The sequence below is a fragment of the Chinchilla lanigera genome, unplaced genomic scaffold (genome assembly GCF_000276665.1).
Source record: "Chinchilla lanigera isolate Chin_1 unplaced genomic scaffold, ChiLan1.0 scaffold00024, whole genome shotgun sequence".
Taxonomy (NCBI): domain Eukaryota; kingdom Metazoa; phylum Chordata; class Mammalia; order Rodentia; family Chinchillidae; genus Chinchilla; species Chinchilla lanigera.
The window spans coordinates 15,457,607-15,476,212 of record NW_004955425.1 but is presented as its reverse complement, the minus strand read 5'-3'; the positions used below and the strand labels follow the sequence as shown (position 1 = coordinate 15,476,212).

The 18,606-nt window shown below is 38.1% G+C and overlaps 2 long non-coding RNA genes across 2 annotated transcripts in view; one reads left to right on the top strand and one right to left on the bottom strand.

The window, feature by feature from the left end:
- LOC102020934 overlaps positions 1-10,858 on the bottom strand; it is a 46,217-nt gene extending 35,359 nt beyond the window's left edge. Inside the window, exon 1 of the long non-coding RNA XR_261146.2 lies at positions 10,053-10,858. This is a non-coding gene — a long non-coding RNA (uncharacterized LOC102020934). The remainder of the gene's footprint in view (positions 1-10,052) is intronic.
- A 54-nt stretch (positions 10,859-10,912) lies between these two features.
- The window catches only part of LOC102020029, a 10,883-nt gene continuing 3,189 nt past the window's right edge, over positions 10,913-18,606 (top strand). The window contains exons 1-4 of the long non-coding RNA XR_001234260.1: positions 10,913-11,587; positions 15,601-15,770; positions 15,852-15,994; positions 17,140-18,474. This is a non-coding gene — a long non-coding RNA (uncharacterized LOC102020029). The remainder of the gene's footprint in view (positions 11,588-15,600; positions 15,771-15,851; positions 15,995-17,139; positions 18,475-18,606) is intronic.

The window sequence follows — 18,606 nt, the reverse complement described above, 5'->3', positions numbered from 1 at the left end:
CATCCTAATTTGCAAGTGTATCTTAATGTCTTTGGAAAAGCTTTGTCTGTCTCAGAGCCAGAGAAACCGGTGCTGACTCACTGCATAATGTCCCAGTCTACTTGGAAGGGCTGCCAATCAAAACTTGACTTTTGCACTGGGAGGTCTTATTTCTGATAAAGGGCAGAAGCAAGAATGGCAAGTAGCGATCACTAGATGAGAAGAGCTCATCTGAGCTTGGTGTTGAGATCAGAAATGTGGGTGGGGACTTAGTTCAGGAAAGCAAAATGATGGGGATTTTATCAAGATTTCTTGGGAGAGGAGGAGGGGTGGGGCCTTGGAGTGGCCACTTACTGTAGCGGTTACCTATTAAAATGGGCAGATGTTTTAGTAGTGGTAACGTTTCTAGGTGAGCTTCAGGCACAGGAATATCTGGTAAAAGCTATACCTTTGTAGTCTGTTCAGTAACTAACAAAGCCTGTTTATTTGTGTGTGTGTGCTTTGCCTATCTCTTGTTTGAGATCATTGTGAAATAATTATAAAATATAAATAGAATATTAGCATCTTGGGTGTATTTAGTTGTTAAGAAATCCTTTGAGATGTGTAATTGCATAATCGCAGTGCTCAATAAGGTTCTTAGACGAAGAAAGAAGTAATCTACTTCAACCTCTTCCACAAACTTAAACTCTCCAACCCCTGACATCCATGAATGTCCAGCCTCTGTTTCTCATGACTTTTTTCAAGATTGTTTTTAGAAGTTCCAGCCCGATTTCTGGTAAGTTTCAGTTCTAAGAAAGGTTTTTATATATGAGACAACTCATGAAGCTTGCAACCTTTTCCACTGACAGCTCTTTGTGATTCTTTTCGGCGATAATTCTCTGGTTTTCTTTTCACCTTTGTGAGACTTTTTTTTTTTTTTCCAGAATCATAGTAATTAACTACAAAATCTCCAGAAACTGATATCAGCAATCTCTAAATTCCTCTTCACATAACATCTCAAGTCATTCATAAGAATAGTTACTCAAAATTTAAATACAATGTAGCATTTCTCTGGAGAGTATAAACTTCATGAGGGAAAAGATATATTTCCTTCCTGTACTCCTAGCACCAGGTACAGTACCCGACACATAGTAATGACAGTAGAAGGATATTTAGGAAGCACTGAATGAACATTCTGTAGAGCTATCATCATTTATTTTCCACTCAGTATTTGCCAGTAACTTTCTTTCAAAGCTATCTGCTGTTTGGGTAGTCACTTCATTGTTCATTAGTACCTGACTCTGGTAAGAATATCTCCTGTGGAGAGAAGTATGATAACAAACTATTATGGCACTCAACACTGATATTTCAGTTACTCAACTAATCCACCCACTGATAGAGGGACTTTGAATTAAATGCTTTGAAGACTAAAGTCAAGTAAATCTTGATAAAAATCAAAGGCTGTAGGAATCTTGTTTGACAGAAGGCATGAGCGAAAATGCTAAAATTAATGCTGTTTGGGAGAAACATTCCTCAGCACACTAAATGAAGAGTAATAGTTCAAGAATATCAAAACGCCAATGTGATCGAAAGGCAGAAACAGCTTCTTTTTCTCCCTCTGTTAGTATTCTAGGACTCACAATGTTCTGCCTATGCGAGCACCTGCCGTTGTGGTAACTCTGATTTTTGATCACTTTATCTCACCTAGCATCAGGCTTCCTGTGAGGTAGGTAGGTGTGAAGAGCTCTCAGTACTGTTTTTGAGATGGGGCAAGTGAATTAGAGAGGCCGTTCACACGCTCCAGGTTTCACAGGGGCCTGTAGAGGAAGTAAGGGTAAAAATTCGTTAACTCCTAGTCAAAAGATTCAGCATCAGAGCTTGAAAATACATTGTAAGCCCCTGGCCCATCCTAGGCTTGCATGACAAGATTTTATAGTGGTCATTTGACTAATTTTCCTACCCACACAAATTTTAAGTAATTTTTAATCATTTAATACATACATGCATTTAATACATACATGCATGCACAAATGATATAATATTAAACTGAAAAAAATTAGTTGTTTTTTTTTTTTTTTTTTCCTTTTCGGGTACCAGGAATCAAACACATGACCTCGCGCTTGCCAGGCAGGCGCTGTGCCACTGAGTTAAATCCCCAGCCCCTAAACTGAAAAAAATTAAATGGGGAAAAATGGAAAGCTTTCCCTCTAAAATCAGAAATAGGACAAGGATGTCCACTATCACCACTCCTGTTCAAAGAGTCCTTGAAACATTAGCCAGAGAAATCAAGAGAAAGAAATAAGAGATATGTATAGAAAAGGATGAAGTCCAAGAATCATTATTTGCAATGACAGAATCCTTTATTCCCAAAAAAACTCCACCAAAAGCCTCCTAAAATTAACCAAATTCAGCAGTGTAATAAGATACAAAATAAACACACAAAAATCAATAGCATTCCTGTACACTAGTATTAAACTCACTGAAAAAGAAACTAGGAAAACGATACCATTCACAACAGCATAAAAAAAATTGAACACTTGGGATTAACCTAATAAGGAAAGAAAATGAGCTCTACAATGAAAATTATGTGACTCTGAAGAAGAAAATCAAGGAGGACATCAGAAAATGAAGACGTTCCCTGTTCCTGGAAGCAGATCCAATATAATCAAAATGGCTGTACTGCCAAAACTGATACACAGGTTTAATGTATTTAGGATTTTTATATCCTTCAGATGAACTGATCCTTCTTTTGTGAAATGAGCTACTTCTTCCCTGGCCCTGTTCTTTGCCCTGTAACCTACTTCATCTACTAATAGCACCTGTGGCAGAATAATATGTCATATCTCTTTTCATCCTTTTGTATGTAACCTCATTGGTTCTTTTTTTTTTTTTTTAAAGAGAAAAAAATAAAAATAACAAGAGAGTTTTAAAACAAGTTAGCAGGACAGTTACTACATTGAAAATACCATTGCGTATTGGCTTCATAGTAGTTCTTCCGAGTACAAGATATAGCCATGATATCTTGTCCAAACAATATTAGCACAACCTTTTTTTCAATGAACTGAGAGGAGCTAGCTGAATAACTATCTTAACTATCTTGTGTATAAATATATTTTTTCTTTTTCTCTTTCTTTCCCTTTTCCACCATCATAGTTTGTCTTTTCTTTTCTTTTTTAATGTTTTATTTTAAAAAGACTAAAAAAAATAACAACAACATAGACAAAAACAAAACAAAGCAAAAACAATAGCCAGTTGTTCCTCAGAGAAAGGACTTATATCTTGATACACGATTTCAAAACAAAATGATAGGAATTAACAGTGGTATTTATATTACATACTGTTATCTTCAACGAAGTTGTTCAGATTTACAGATGTAAGAGTGCAAGATTGATCAAACCATTAAAGAGGATTTAGAAAAAGAAAAAAAATAGAAACGATACCAAGTTTCACTAGACAAGATGGTAGGAATTCACCAATGGTTGTTATATTGCATATTGTCTTCAAATTAGTTGCTCAGATTACCAGATGTAAGCAGGATAATTGGTAAAAAAAAAAAGTAGGCATTAACTGTTCCTTTCAATAGACAATCAGACATCAGCAGTACAGTTATCCCCGCTATACTTATATATATATATATATGTATATATGTTTTCCCTTCCTTCTTCCTTTCTTTTTCTCCTTTTCCTTATCCCAGTTGCTCCTTCCTTTGAGCAATTTCTTTCCCTTTCATAGTATCTATTGTATGTTTTGGGTTTTATTTACTCTCAGATTCTTACTCTAGGGAGACAATGTGAGGTTTACACATGTGGGTCTGATTTATTTCACTTATGAGTATGGTTTCAAGTTGCCTCCATTTACTTTTTTTTTTTTTTTTTTTTTTTTGTCTTTTTGAGGCAGGGTCTCACTATGCAGTTCAGGCTGACTTTGAGCTCACTTTGTAGCCCAGGTTGGCCTCGAACTTGCAATGATCCTCCTGCCTCAGCCTCCCGAGTGCTGGAATTACAGGCATGCCCCACCATGCCCAGCTACATCCATTTACTTATGAAAGCCTCGAGTTTATCTTTTTTTATAACTGAGTAATACTCCGCTGTATAAAAATACCACATCTTTTTTATCCATTCCTCAGTTGATGGACATTTGGGTTGTTTCCAAGATGTAGCTGTAACAAATTGTGCTGCTATAAACATGGGTGCACAGAAGTCACTGTCTATCACTATGCATTAAAGTCAAAATGGATGAAAGATTTAAATATTAAAACAGAAACACTAAATTTACTGGAAGAGAAAATAGGTAGAAATCTTGAAGGCATAGGAGTAGGCAGAGACTTTAGGAACAAAACCTGGAGCACACAGGAAATACTACAAAGAATCAACAAGTAGGATCTCACTTTATTTAAAAGTTTTACACAACAAAAGGAATCACCAACAGAGTGCAAAGACAACCCACATTGTGGGAAAAAATTATAGCCAGTTGTCCTCAGAGAAGGGACTTATATCTAGAACATACAAAGAATTGAAAAAAATAAGACCCCTCCTAAATTCAAAGACCCAATCCAAAAATGGGCATCTGAGATGAATACATACTTCTTAGATGAAGAGATACAAACACAAATAAATACATGGAAAAAAATGCTCATTTGTTCTTTATATTTAGAGAAAGTTTCTTATAGACATTTTATGGTTATGGCCTTGCTTTTTAATTCAGTCTGAAATCTCTGCTTTGTAATTGGGCTGTTTAGGTAATTTATGTTTCGTATGATTCTTGATGTGATTACTTAAATTGATCATCTTAACTATTTTTTGTCCCATCAGTTTACTGTTGCCCTTTTTCTCTATTCCTGCTTTCTTTTACATTACCTGAGTTTAAAAAATTATTCTATTTATCACCTTTGTTTGCTTAAGCTGTTGTTTTAATAGTTCATTTAGGGTATGAAATAAAGGCCATTTCACTGCAAAAGCAGTGAAATTTTTCTGCTCTACTACTGCCTCCTAAAACTTTTGTAGTAATAACACTGTAATAATTATTATGTTTCAGGTGTTTTATCACTTTAAATACATGAGCTTATGTAATCCAAGATGGACTCCCATTTTACATAGGTGAAAACTGAGTCCTAATAGACATTTAGGGTACAGTAATACATGCTCAAAATTGTACAGCTAGTACCTTATTATGCCCACATTAAATCTCTGTGTAGCTCCAGACCTATGAGTCAAGGAATTCATAGTGGTGATCTGAATTGATATTATTGTATGTTGTAACTACCTCCTTTGAAAATTTCATTTTGTGTTATTGTTTTTATTATTGTTCTCTTAACTCACAAACCTATTTGTGGCAGCTTAAGCATTAAGGATTTCCTTGCATTTTTATTTTTATGTGATTTGGAAAATTGCCATACCACATGGCTCATGGCATGGCCCTCTCAGTTCCTTCGAAGTAACCCGTCAAGTAGAAATCATGACATTCATTGTTCTAAATGTTCTTCCACTGGATGCTGTGTTTAACTCCATCATCTTCGAGGTTCTTTCCCAATTTAGCAGTTTGAGTTTTTAAATTTTCCCTAGAACTGATTATTACAGGCTATAATTTGCTCATAACTTTTTAATGTGATGTTGCCATTTAATATAGATGTACATTTTCTTTTTGGATGTTACACCATAATAATTAGATTGCTCAATGATTTTAGCTAACATGAATGTAGGTTTAGCAGGTTGATATCAAAGTGTGGGCCACAGACACCTGGCTGTGGTCGTGAGTTGCCTGTGAGACCCTTTAACAATATGAGGAGACAAAACTATTATCATAAAAGCACTGAAAAGATATTTGCCTTCTTCACTATGTTGACATTTGGGCTGATGGTAACCAGGCTGATGGGGAAAACCACGGTGGCTTAGCAGGAACACCTGATTGTACTAGTGGTTGTTACATTCTTCACCACAGTGCATATACAGGAAAAAAGAAAAGACAGTTTCACTTAACTTTCTTGATGAAACAGTTAATACTTACTAATTTCATTAAATATTGACCCATGATTACATGTGTCTTTAATGTTCTACATGACAAAAGAGGAGGTATCTATAAAGTACTTTGGCAAGCAAGTTGTGGTGGCACATGCCTATAATCCCAGCTTTTCAGGAAGGTGAGGCAGAAGGATCCCAATTCAAGCCCAGCCTGGGTTACCTAGCAGGACTCTGTCTCAAAGTAAAATTTTAAAAAGGCTGAAGATATGGCTAGGTGGCCTTCCAGGCACAAAGTCTAGGGTTCAGTTTTGAGTACTGGGAGCGAAAAAGCACTTCCACATACCAGTATGATGACGTTGTCTTGTGGAAAAGCTCTTGTTTGCTTGTTTGAGTTGTCAGCAACTACCCCACTTTTTTTTGAAAGAACAGACAGCTAAATAATGGTTACTGAGACTTGTACATGTGGAAGGCATTTTCTCGAAAATGAATTAGGTCAGCCTGTCACTACAAGACATACAGTTGACAGTACGTGTTGCCAATGCTAAAATTTATGAATTTACTTGAAAGTGAAAATTAGAACTTTGGAGAACTTATATCTGTTGCCATGAATATGACAGCTTCCAAATACTTAAAAACCATTCTGGTAAATTGGTAATAATATTTGAAAATAGTATTTTATAAAATATTTTGCAAAGTGAAATGGATCAACATTTGCACCATCTGTATAACTGATCTCCTTTTTAGCCAGGCATGGTAGCATATGCCTGTAATCCCAGCACTCAGGAGGCTGAGGCAGGAAGCAGAGGCCAGCCTGGCTACACAATGAGTTCAAGGCCAGCCTACACTATATAGCAAGGCTGCCTCAAAGAACAAGACAAATATATATATATATATATATATATATATATATATATATATATATATATATTTAGCTAATGCATGGTGTTACAAAACTGTAGGAGTCAAAGTACAAGTTGAATTGTATCTGAGCAGAAAATATTTACTGATATGGTTTCCTACTCTACATTGTATTACTTGTCAGGTTTTGGTATAATATCAGAAAGAAATAGCCTTCTTTATGTGCAAATGCTACTAAAATACTCCTTCCTTCCCCAAATACATACCTGTAAGACCATTTTCCTACATTCAACCAAAATAGCACTTCACCTAGTCAGTTCAAAAGTAGATAATGAGAATCTAGCTATTTTTATCAACCCAGACATTAAAGAGACATTAATGACATTTGCAAAAATGTAATAAAAAACTGCTTTTCTCACTGATGTCTTTTTTATTTTAGCAAATATAGTCATTTTCAATTTTTAAAATGTTACCAATAGTAACATACAGGGAGTTTGTTATTTGTTATTTTTTATGAATTAAAAATTAAATAGCTTTAAATTTCTCAGTTTTAGTTTCTAAAATAGTATGTCGTGGAGGACCACCTGGGCAGCTCTCCTTGAAGGAGGAGCAATTGCCTCCATTTTGTCTGAGCCTGAACTGGGTAGGACCTTTTTCCTTATCCCTTCAGCTGGCTTTAAGCAATGCATACTGGCCTTGCCGAGGTGCTGGGTTCCAGCAAAAGATAGAGGATATGAATTCCTGGGGCTTGAAAGATTACCCGTCAGAGCTGAAGCACCAACCCCAAAACATTAGATACTATCTCAGCTGTGTTATGCAGATTACTCTTTCTGCATAGCCTTCTCTTTGCATATTGCGGAGGTGACTTCACGCCTCCTACCTAGCCCAGCTCACAGCACTCACCTACTTCCCGCCACTCTTACAGTCACTCATCCTCAAGACAAAGTCATAAAACCTGAATTCGGCCCTGGGTAAAAAGCCTTTGTCCTGGATAATCGTCATGGTGGCTGGACTCAGGACCCCCTTGGCTCCCCATAACTACAGATATGCCTTAGTGTCTTTATCCTCACCATGGGTTGTACTGGAAGTGGTAGATTGGAATTAACTCATTACAATTCCAATACCTTTTCCGTGGGATTACACATATAAACTTCTTGGGCCACAATGAGGACTGGGAAGGGCTCTATGGTATATGTTGATAAATATAAGCGACATAAACTCTGTAATGCTTTTTGGCATCTTCAATAATTTTTAAGGCTCTAAATAAAGGGATTTTGAGTTCAAATTATTTAAGAACTATTGGTGTAGGTCTTCCAGACCCCTCAAGCCATCTTTTCTACCTGCCTCGCTTTCAGGCCATGGTGGATGTTGATTCACCATGGGGAATGCAGGAAGGAGGAGGCTATGATCTTCCCCTTCCTCCTTGGGTCAGTGTGCTGAGGAACAGAGAGGTTGATGTGTTGGGGAGGGCTGTGTTTTGGAGCCTTTGTTATTTTCTTCTTACAGTCCAAGTTGAGCCAAGTAGTATAGGTATCTCTGCAATGCTTGGCCCCATAATCATGTCTGTTACCATAAAGAGTGAGATTTCCCACCTAGAGAGAGTGGGAGAAGTTGGCTAGCAAACTCAGAAGAGAAGAAAGCAGGTATGCACAAGGGATAGAGATAAAAGAGAAAAAGCATAAATTCCCAGGGTTTCCCAAGATGTCCCAGTCCTCCAGTCCAGTGCATGCCTCTCATAGACCTGGGCTCTAAGACAGCCCAGTATCAGGGTATGAAATCCTACCTTTTCCTTTAACCTACTTGAGTGAGCTTCTTTTACTGGCAAGCACACTGAATCATTTATAGCTAATAAAGTAGGACACATGTGATCCATTATCAAACTCTGTAAAGTTTATGATGTGCTATACATTTTAGGGTCTGATTAGGCTAAAAACACAAAGCCAAAGTTTCCTGGAAATGCAAAGATACTATTTCTGTATTGAAGTTTAAGAGGAGAATTACCATAGGCTACACATGGATTAATTACTATCTTCAAAGAATTAGAACTCTATCAAACATTCTTACCACAGAATTATGCTGAACAAAATTTAATCTTTCTGTGACTGTTCAAAAGAATTTAGGATCTTGTAGTGCTCCAGGGACATTACCATTTTGTAAATTGCACAAAAAATTCTCATTATTTCAGCTTTCTGGTAGTTTAGATTCAGAATAAATGGGAATTTACTGTAATACTTTGAATTATTAAGTTCTTGGGGAGCTCAAAGTACTTCAAATATACATGCATTATATCACTTATCTTTCTCATGAAATTTACAAATGGAAACAGTTAGTAATGGGTGGATTCAGGATACAAAGTCATGTTTCTTGAAGTTTTAGTGAATACTTCTTCCCATTTGGCTATTCTGAACTGTTACTGGCTTACCTTTCTATTTCAGAATATATCTTTATTAGCTAAGGATCAAATAGGGCTAAAGCAAGCAACAAAGAATTTGGGCTGTAATTCTGTTGTGCTATTAAGTAAATAGTGACTTAATTGTAGGTTTCAGCTCATAAATTTTCAGATGGACCTAGATATTGCAGTTTTTTTCACAAAAATGAAAAAAACATAATGGTAAACAATCCAATATATTTACATTTACTTATGGTTTTCATGGAACTAAAAATAGATAACATATTTTAATTAAAATTTTTAGCTCTGGCCCTCAGTCTCAAACTCAGTATAATCTGGCTTTCTATTTATGTGTCATCTATAGCTAAATACAATATGTTTAATACATAAATGACCCTCGTGCCACCCCACTTTCCTTCTAAACGTCTCTCTCCCTTAAAATGTAATTAGTTTCTTTCTGCTACTAAAAAATTTAATGCTCTCAGAAGCCAAAGCTTATTTCTGCATCTCCTGCTGTTTTGGAGTATCTGTACCTTTCCTCCTGCCAGTTAGCATAGATAATAAAGTGAACTACAAGAAGAAATCTTCCATTTAGGAAACATCAATTTGTTCTAGGTCTAATCTAAAAGATTAATATGGAGCATGTGGTACATTCAATAGGAAAATGGCCTTTAAATATTAATACTAGATAAATACACTCTTGCTGATATCTTTGATAATTTATAAGTGATATATTTCTAGAAGGACGTAAACCACGCTTTTCTTTTATACTCTTGCTCGGTTACATGTAAAATAAGGCACCATTTTCCTATTCAGTTCTGACAAGAGGAAGTGAAAAACGTGGGTCCAGTTTCAACCTCATTGACTTCCCGCCTTGATTTGTGTCCTACCTGGTGCTTGATCCTAACTGGTGCTTTCCAAATTAAATGTATATTTCTCAGACCAATATCCTAAGTGGTAATGTTCCAACAGTCCAAATGTCGATTACCAAAACAAACATTTGTTTCTCTAGTAAGTGTTTTCACACAAAAGCATTTGATTCGCGTAGTGCAGCAAACAAACATTTGCTTTAGGCGGTTAAGGCAGCCAAAAGTTCTTGCAGAAACATTTCACAAGCTGGCTGGCGTCCCACCCCAGAGCAGGGCTTGCTGATGTCCGAGATGCTTGGGAAGACAGTTGCTGACCACCAGAATCCTTTGCAAGACACTGGGGCCATTAAGACGCCTAAGCATTTTCCAAACATATCTTTTAAGGAAATCTGCTTCTAGTTATGATGTTTCCATTAGAAATGTCCTCATGTCTTCACAGTGCTTCATTTGCTCATAAAGTTTAGCCTTTGATGTAATCACAGAACCAAATTCTTAGGAAAGTTCACAAAGCCAGTTTTCATATAAAAACATTCTCACAGTTCAGGAGTTATTATTTATGCAGCAGCCCGGGAGAGTTCATTACATAAATAGTCCTATTACTACATTAAAGCCTATTTTCTCTCTTGAACAAGATGTAGATTATTTGTGTAAATATATTTTTCTTAAGTGCAAATCTACTTCACTGTCAAGATACAGCTTCTACATAGAAATCCTCTTGTTTTTCATATTATTTAAATGCTTTTGGAATGAATCAATATTTCTGAGGAAGTGATTTACTTAAATACATGTTCTTTAAAGCGCAGGGAAATTGATTCTTAACTTCTGCTCCAAAGACATAGTATCCTAGCAACTGGGTCAAGATTGATTCTTTGGCTGGTTCTAAACTGAGAACACTTACTACCTCACTTAAAAGCAAACAAAGAGGATTTCTTAGAGGAATGAACAAAAGAAAGAAAATGCGTGCACACAGAAAATACCATTTAGGGTGTATTTAGTATAACACATGTCAGTTTAGATCTCTGCCTAACTAACTTGCAGGAAGACTTCATTGAACACCTGCCGTAGGTTTGATTGTCTGTTGATATTAATGAGATTGTGCAGGCAGGACAGACAGCAGGTTGAAATCCTCCTAAAAACAGAGGATCTGGCATGAGTTATGGACTAGTGCCTGCAGAAATCACTTCAAAATAGGAAAAAAAATAGATGGAGGTCCAACCCAGGTCTGTCTGATGTTAAAAATCCAGTGTAAACTATAATGCCTCTACATGGGAAGCCAGCAATATTCTTTGTCTTTAAGAAACTTTCCGTCTAACTGTGGAAAAAACATACCAGTAGGGTCAGGGAGCCACCTGAAAGAGTAGATGTGCACATGTTAGCAACGTGAAATTATCAAAGGCTTGTGGTTATTGAGCTTTACTTGGTGTCAGGGGCTGTGCCAAGAACCTGACGTCTGGAGAAGATGGAGCTTGGGGCTGGATCTTGAAGCAGGTGGGGAGAAGGGGAAAGCAAGAAGGGAGATTCCTTCCGGAAGATGCAAAGCACGACAGAGGCATGAGGTGCGGAGTGCTGAGACCTGACAGACTTGGGGGGCCAGCTTCATGTTGGAGTGTGGCACTGGGCTTTTGGTGGCCTCAGATAATGGAGGACCCTGCATTCCAGGCTGAGACGCAGAAGAGACCAAGGAGGGAAAGAAATAGGGGCTCAACCTCGGTGCTTGAGGACTGGGGGCAGTTCCCCTCTGAACTTTTGGGACAAAGGGAATACACATTTTCTGTTGGATAGCTACTGCCAATGTGCTTTAAAAAGTTTACTGTGTACAGTACTAACAGCTGCTTAAGTTTTCTCAGCAGCCACATTTTCAAACATTTTAATATTTGCTAACTTTATCTTTGATATCTTCTGTTTTTTAACTTGCACTTTTGGCTTTTGATATCTACTTAGACATTCATGGTCCCATTTGCATTTATTTTTCTTTGACTTGCATGTTTGCATCCCCTTTTTTATTGAAGTAGTTTGGCCTTTTTGTTATTTATAGAAGCTTTAAAATATACTATTATGAGTCTCTCAATTTGTTTAGCATGTATTTGCATTTTTCATTTGCATTGTACTATCCCATAACTTGGATTAAAGTGTTTTTTCCATATAAAGTTTTTAATATTATGTAGCTAAAGGTACAAGTCTTTTTTAAAAAATAGAGGTTTCATCTGCCTGAAAGGAAATGCCAAAATTTTAAAAATATTTCAATATTTTCTCCTACTACTTAAAAATTTTTGATACTTTGATATTTACATATACATATATTTGATCCATCTGGAACATAATTTGGTTTAGGGGTAAAGCATAAATTTGTTTTCATTTTTGCTACTGATTTGAAATGCTGAATTTTCACTGTTAATTTTCTATGTATGATCTAGTTTTGGTCTCGGTTCTATTTCTTTTTGATGAGAAGGCACAACACTGGTTTAAGTGCTACCTTTCTATTTTAAAAATCCTGATAGTTGTAAGAGAGTAGTAAGCATAGGCATAGCATTATAATAAGAACAATACTTTACTCTTTTCTTGCATTAAGACATGTTACCCAATCATTGAACCTCAGTTTTTCCATCTTTAAAATGAGAGATTAGATGTGAAGATATAATGGATTTCTAGATATAGTAGTTAAAATAGTACCTACCACAGAATTAACATTTATAAAGGTATCCACTAACACCATCATAATTTACCCCCTAAATTTTCTTGCTTTCCTCACTCATTCTCTGGGTGATTTTTAAAAATATCTTTAAGAAAGCTTATCAAGGGATTCCCTAAGCATAATTCCCTTCCTGTGAAGACTTCTGATGCCAGAAAATTCTTTTTTCCCTCCTGGTACATAGTAAGCACTCAATAAATGACACTCACTCTTCTAGTTCTAATTACTATTTCAGGAGCAGCAATAGTGCAGGGTTAACCATTCTCAGATACTCTGTTTTCTTTTGCTCTAAGGGACCCTAGAAGAGAGAGCAGAGAGAAAGCTTGAGCTGGGGCATGGACGAGGGAGAGGAGGGAGCACCTGAGTCTTTTAAATTCCTTTGGGGAACTTGTGAATTGGTCTCTCTTGCCTCACAGACCACTGTTGTATAGTCCTTAACTTTAAAGAGCCTTGGTGGGGACTAGAGGAGAACTGTCCTAACTTTGCATTTCAGTGATGTACTCAGCACTCTGGAGAAGATAATGCTCTTGGGACCTGCATTTAGTTAGGGACATGGAGACATTCAGTTGTTAAAGACCTCAGAGGCCAGCAGGCAACACACACCAGTGATCACTGAATTTTGTTCACAGAACCCTAAATTTTTTTTTTTTTACAAACTGTGTACCTCATGTCAGATTTTTAGGTTAACATCTAAAATGTTTAATCATAAGCTTAGTGATTTTTAAAGGAGAAGTTTACAGTAAAAGGTGAATCATCTTAATGGTAAAAGTTTATATCACTCTTTATAATATTTAAACCCATAGCAATATCTTTCTTAGTACAAGGTATTGAACTCAGGGCTTCATGAATGCTAGGAAAGCACCCTAGCACTGAGCTACAGCCCCAACCATTTTCATATTTCATTTAGAGATAGGATCTCCACTAAGCTGCCGATGCTGGCCCTGAACTTCTGACCTTCCTGCCTCAGCCTCCCAAGAAGCAGGGATTACAGGCATATGCCACCATGCCTGACCCCCAAAGCAATTTGATATCACCATCCACCATGAGAAACATACACACCAAGTTTTTACCTGATACACAGAAACTTTACTTTTTTTCTCCATAAACTTACATTTTAATTTCTCTTACCTTAAAAAATCATATTCCAATACTGTTTGCTATTAAGTGTTTTTTTTTTCTTTGCCTCATCAGACTTTTTGGTGACATAAATAAAAATACAAATTGAAATTTTATTTCCTATGACCATAAAGAAATAGGTGCTCACAAAATTTATGTTCTGGAAATATTTATCAAAACAACCTAAATACACTTTTAACATTTTATAAGACATAATTAAGCATAAATTAGAATTTTATTCACATGCATACCTACATAAGATGGGTATGGTTTTATTATTTCAATTAGTTCATGTATGCATGGATGGATATTAATGCTAGAGTAAGATGGGGTTCAGCACCAACTCTGTTCCCATTTTTGACATTGATAGCTATAGAAAAACTGGATATAAAAATAAGTAAGTGGAAGCTATAGATTTTAGCTCAGTGATGCAGTGCTTACCAATGAAGTCCTAGGTTCCAAGCCCAGTACCACCACCAAAGAAAAGAAAAGGAAAAGGAAAAAGAAAAATAAAACGAATCTTTTTGCTACATCAACACTTTGAATTACCTAACTGTCGCCCAGAAAGTAGTAACACCTTAAGGCGTCACGCCATAATAAGACCTGAGGTGGAGAGGGGGTGCAGTTTCTCTGATTTGCAGTTGATTTCTTGGGAAGCAGAATGTGGCAGAAGATAGGGATCAAGTAGGGATCAAAGACAGGATTTAGTAGGGATCAAAATCCGTGAGAGGAAAGGAGAGGAAACAGGCTGGGACAAGAAGATACTAGCTACCCCTGACCAACCCACAGGAGAGTTACCATCTCTCTTGCAGAGCTATCAGTCAGGTTCTCCAGAGACACGAATCCATAGGATGTAAATGTACCAAATAGGTTTACCTTAAGGAGCTGGCTCACATAATTGTGAGGCCTGACAGCCCCAAACTCTTTAGCGCAGGCTGGCAAGTTGGAAATGGCAGAAATTAATGCTGCAGCCTAAGGCAGACTTTCTTCTTTTCCTGGAAACCTTAGTGTGTGCTTTTAGGAATTTTCAACTGGTGGAACAAGCTCTGCCCATATTAAAAAACAAAACAAAACAAAACAAAACACTCCTTAAAGTCAACTGACTGTGGATGTTAACCATACCTGCAAACTAACCTTCGAACAACACACAGATTAGTGTTTATGTAACTGGGTACTGGAGCCAGACACGTTGACATTTTATTGAAGAACCTGGGAAGTGGAAGGAATCATTCAGGTAACCAGCTCAATAGCAGCTCACCGTACAAGGGAGGAAAATGAGGAACGTGAAGGTCACACTAAGAGCCACTCACAAACCTCCCTACTATTTTCACTATTCCCTCTGAGGTTGTACGGACCATTTCCCTTACTTTACAGTAAGATCTGGAGACACTAAGCTGTGGTAAATGTGACTCTTGGAGAAGAGCGTTTCTCACCACATGTCATTCATTGCCTTTCATCCAAGACAGCGGTGATTGTCCTCCAACTGGGCCATGTGAGGCTTTTCACCTTCAGATGTCTTCTCTCATAGGAACTAATTTCCCTATCACTGACTTCCTATAAATGTGTAATGGTCAACCAAACAAGACCAAAACCAGTACACTTAATTGAAAGTTGAATTAGTGGGATGCCAATCAATGCTTTTCCTGAAGATTTTGTGGACATTTACTAGTTGTATTTCTAGAGAAGCAAGAACAAGAATCAAGCAGCTCCTTGGTGGGTCAGCTTTTGAACTCTTCCCTTTCTGCTACCGATTGTTCTCTGCAGGGACCACAGCGGTGGCTGGCTCTACTCTAGTAGCTCATAACAAAGGGAATCTCAACTCCAGTCAGTCTGATGTCACAGCATACGCACTGCTGGGAGTTACTCAGAGAAGTCACATCTTCACATCACTTTGTCCTATCGTCTGCTTCAAACTCAGCCCATCCTAGTCACAGGTGAGAAAGACGAGCCCCTATAATTGCACCTTTCTATTTTCCAAGTATGGGTATCATTCAACCTAATATGCATATTTACAGCCCAGCATGTTCAAAGATAATGCAGCGAACAGTAAGGTTTTCAAAGGAGGCCAGTGTAAGGCTGAGGAAGAGGGAGAGCCAGAACTGCTTCTGCTTTCTGGAGTCAACATGGAGAAGGAGGAGAGCATACAGGAAGAGTATGGGTAAGCAAACCCTCCCTTTTCCTAAAAGCTCTCTGTGGTGACGCCTTAACTGTCATTTCCAACAGAGTCTGGGCACTTCTCATATATTCTGTTTACTATTTGAGGAGGACTTCAAATAAGGGTTTTGTTGTTGGTGCTTTTGGTGGTGATGATGAGACTGGCAAAGAAATATTACCTACTTACGGGATTGGCTGGAAGCAATAAAAATTCTGGGATCCATATAATCTATATCCTCCTCCCTGTGCCTTTCTCACTGTTAATTTAAATCACCCACAAAGGGATATGTTGTGCGAACATAATAGTAGCACAGGGCTCACTGTCGCCCCACATGGAGAGGAGGTAAACCAAGTCTTTGGGTACCACGAGTGCTCTGAAAGGGCAGTGAAGGGAAAATAATTTAGCAAATTCTATTTATTTTCACTGCAAAGGCATGATTCTCTTTCACAGAACCGAAGCTTAGAATCCCGATATCAAATTTAACAATACAAAATTATTTATTTTCCAGGATAAATAGGTTGGGGAAATGGCCAGTGGAATTTTCCATTTCAGTCAGCCACCGTGGGGAGTTTACATGGTTGCACAACTGCAATGAAGTTTAGTAAAGATCACAACGGAAAATTAATAAAAGCTCAGTGTAGGCCGGCCCATTCAAGTAATTGTCAATTAAGGCTACGATCAATACCGAGGTAATAGCTCATGAACGAGGGTAGTTGGGTACTTACTTCATTAATGTTGCAAATCGATGTCAAGCATGTGGGAGTAAGTGCAGAGAAATGAGCTCATGTATTGGAGGTAATCAGAGCTGGGGAACTTACTGACTGAAAGGAGACATGGAGAGCAGAGTTTGCATATGGACAAATGTTGGGGAGCAGCCTAATCTGATTCACAGGGAGTCTGGTTACTAGAAGGCAAAACTTTCTTTCCTCCAAACCCAAAGCTGAAATAATTTGAAAATACGCCTCATCCTCTCTTTTCCTATCCTTGAGACCCTGATCAATTTGAACTTATTTTCTCTTCCTATTTGCTTTCAATACTCTATAGATATTTACATTTTTCCTCTGTCACTGAAAAAGTTATAAATATTTTTGTCTTAGCCCTTTGCGGCACCAGTCAACCCTCCCAAGCTGTGTCTGTTTACTCCACAGGTGGCCTTGAGGAATCATTTGCTTAGAGAATCATCTGGATCAGCACTGAAAGACAGCATCACACCCTCCCTCAAGCCGCTCCCCACTGTCCTCCCCTGAAATCACTCCTAAGACAAATATGTGCACAATGCAAAGTCAGAATGTATTCTGAAACCTGGAGATGATCTTAAAATTGTGTACCCAATGAAAGGAAATTGATGATAAAGATCAAGCAATGCAGTTGCTGATTTTCCAGTTTAAGTTGAGCATAAACATCCAGCACTATAATCATACTAATAAATTCACCACCATCCTATTGTCATCAGAAGAATTTATTTCCTTGACCTTATTGTCTGAGAATTGATGGAGTTCTTTCTTGCCTCATATCCGGCACCAGGATGCGCAGCCTGTGGTTTGCGTCCACACTCCCACCCTCTGTTTCTGTTCTTCTGTGGGTGCTTGTGGCTCCATCCTACCCAGCATTCCCCCTCAGCGCTCGGTTCCGGTATGAGGGCTCACAAGCTGCTGTCCTGTTGCTAATACCGTGTAGAAAAGAAAGACCTGGTGGTGGGTCTGGGACTACAGAATCAGAACAAGTTTGAGTTAGAGGAGATTTTTACACCAGCTTTGTAGATCTGAGACAGGACAACCACCTTCCACAATCCTGGTTGGTTTCTGAAGAGCACTCTTTAGAGCATGTCCACTTGGGTTAGCTGAAAGACCTGTATCTGAGCAAGGCAGATACAGGTGAGATGGCAGGAGTGGTTGCTGCATTATTCTTCAGTCCAAGAGTAGCTCTATCAGAAAGTAGAAAAGGGAAGCTGAAGAGGGGAGGAAGTTGATTAATTGCTTCCAGCTGCTACTGTCGCTCTAGACACAGCATCATCTCGTGTAAAGAGGTCTCACCTAAGAGTTAAGGAACTGAGGATTTAGGGGCAACCGTGTGTGACCGGGGAAGAGGTCCCTTAGCCTTCGCTCGGTCTCTGTATTCCATCTATGAGTAGAGTCAGGATCCAACGACTGTGCCCTTGGCAATAGATACAGCTCTCTCCTCTGAAGTGCTCAACATCGTGAGGGCAGAGCTCGGGCTATATCTGCACACACGGATCTGGATAAGAAATCTAGGAAGTTTAAATAATGCTTAAAATTAGTTAGTAATAATACTAATGAAAAAGAGGTGTTTTTTGTTTTGAATTCACCATGGTTTTCTTTCCTAAGTGTTCTCTGTGAAGAAGCCGTCGTGCGTCCATAATTATACAATAGCAGCAGAGTCCCATGCCTTGCTGAGTCCAGAGGAGCTGTACACTGGGACACACACGTGCAGCCAATGGAAAACACCTCCTTGCCTGTCATCTTGTACGTCAGCCATCAGTCGGCAGGTTTTTTTTTTTTTTTTTTTTTTGGTTTTTCTCTGGTACAGGGAACCGAACTCACGACCTTGCGCTTGCCAGGCAGGCGCTTTTGCCACTGAGCTAAATCCCCAGCCCC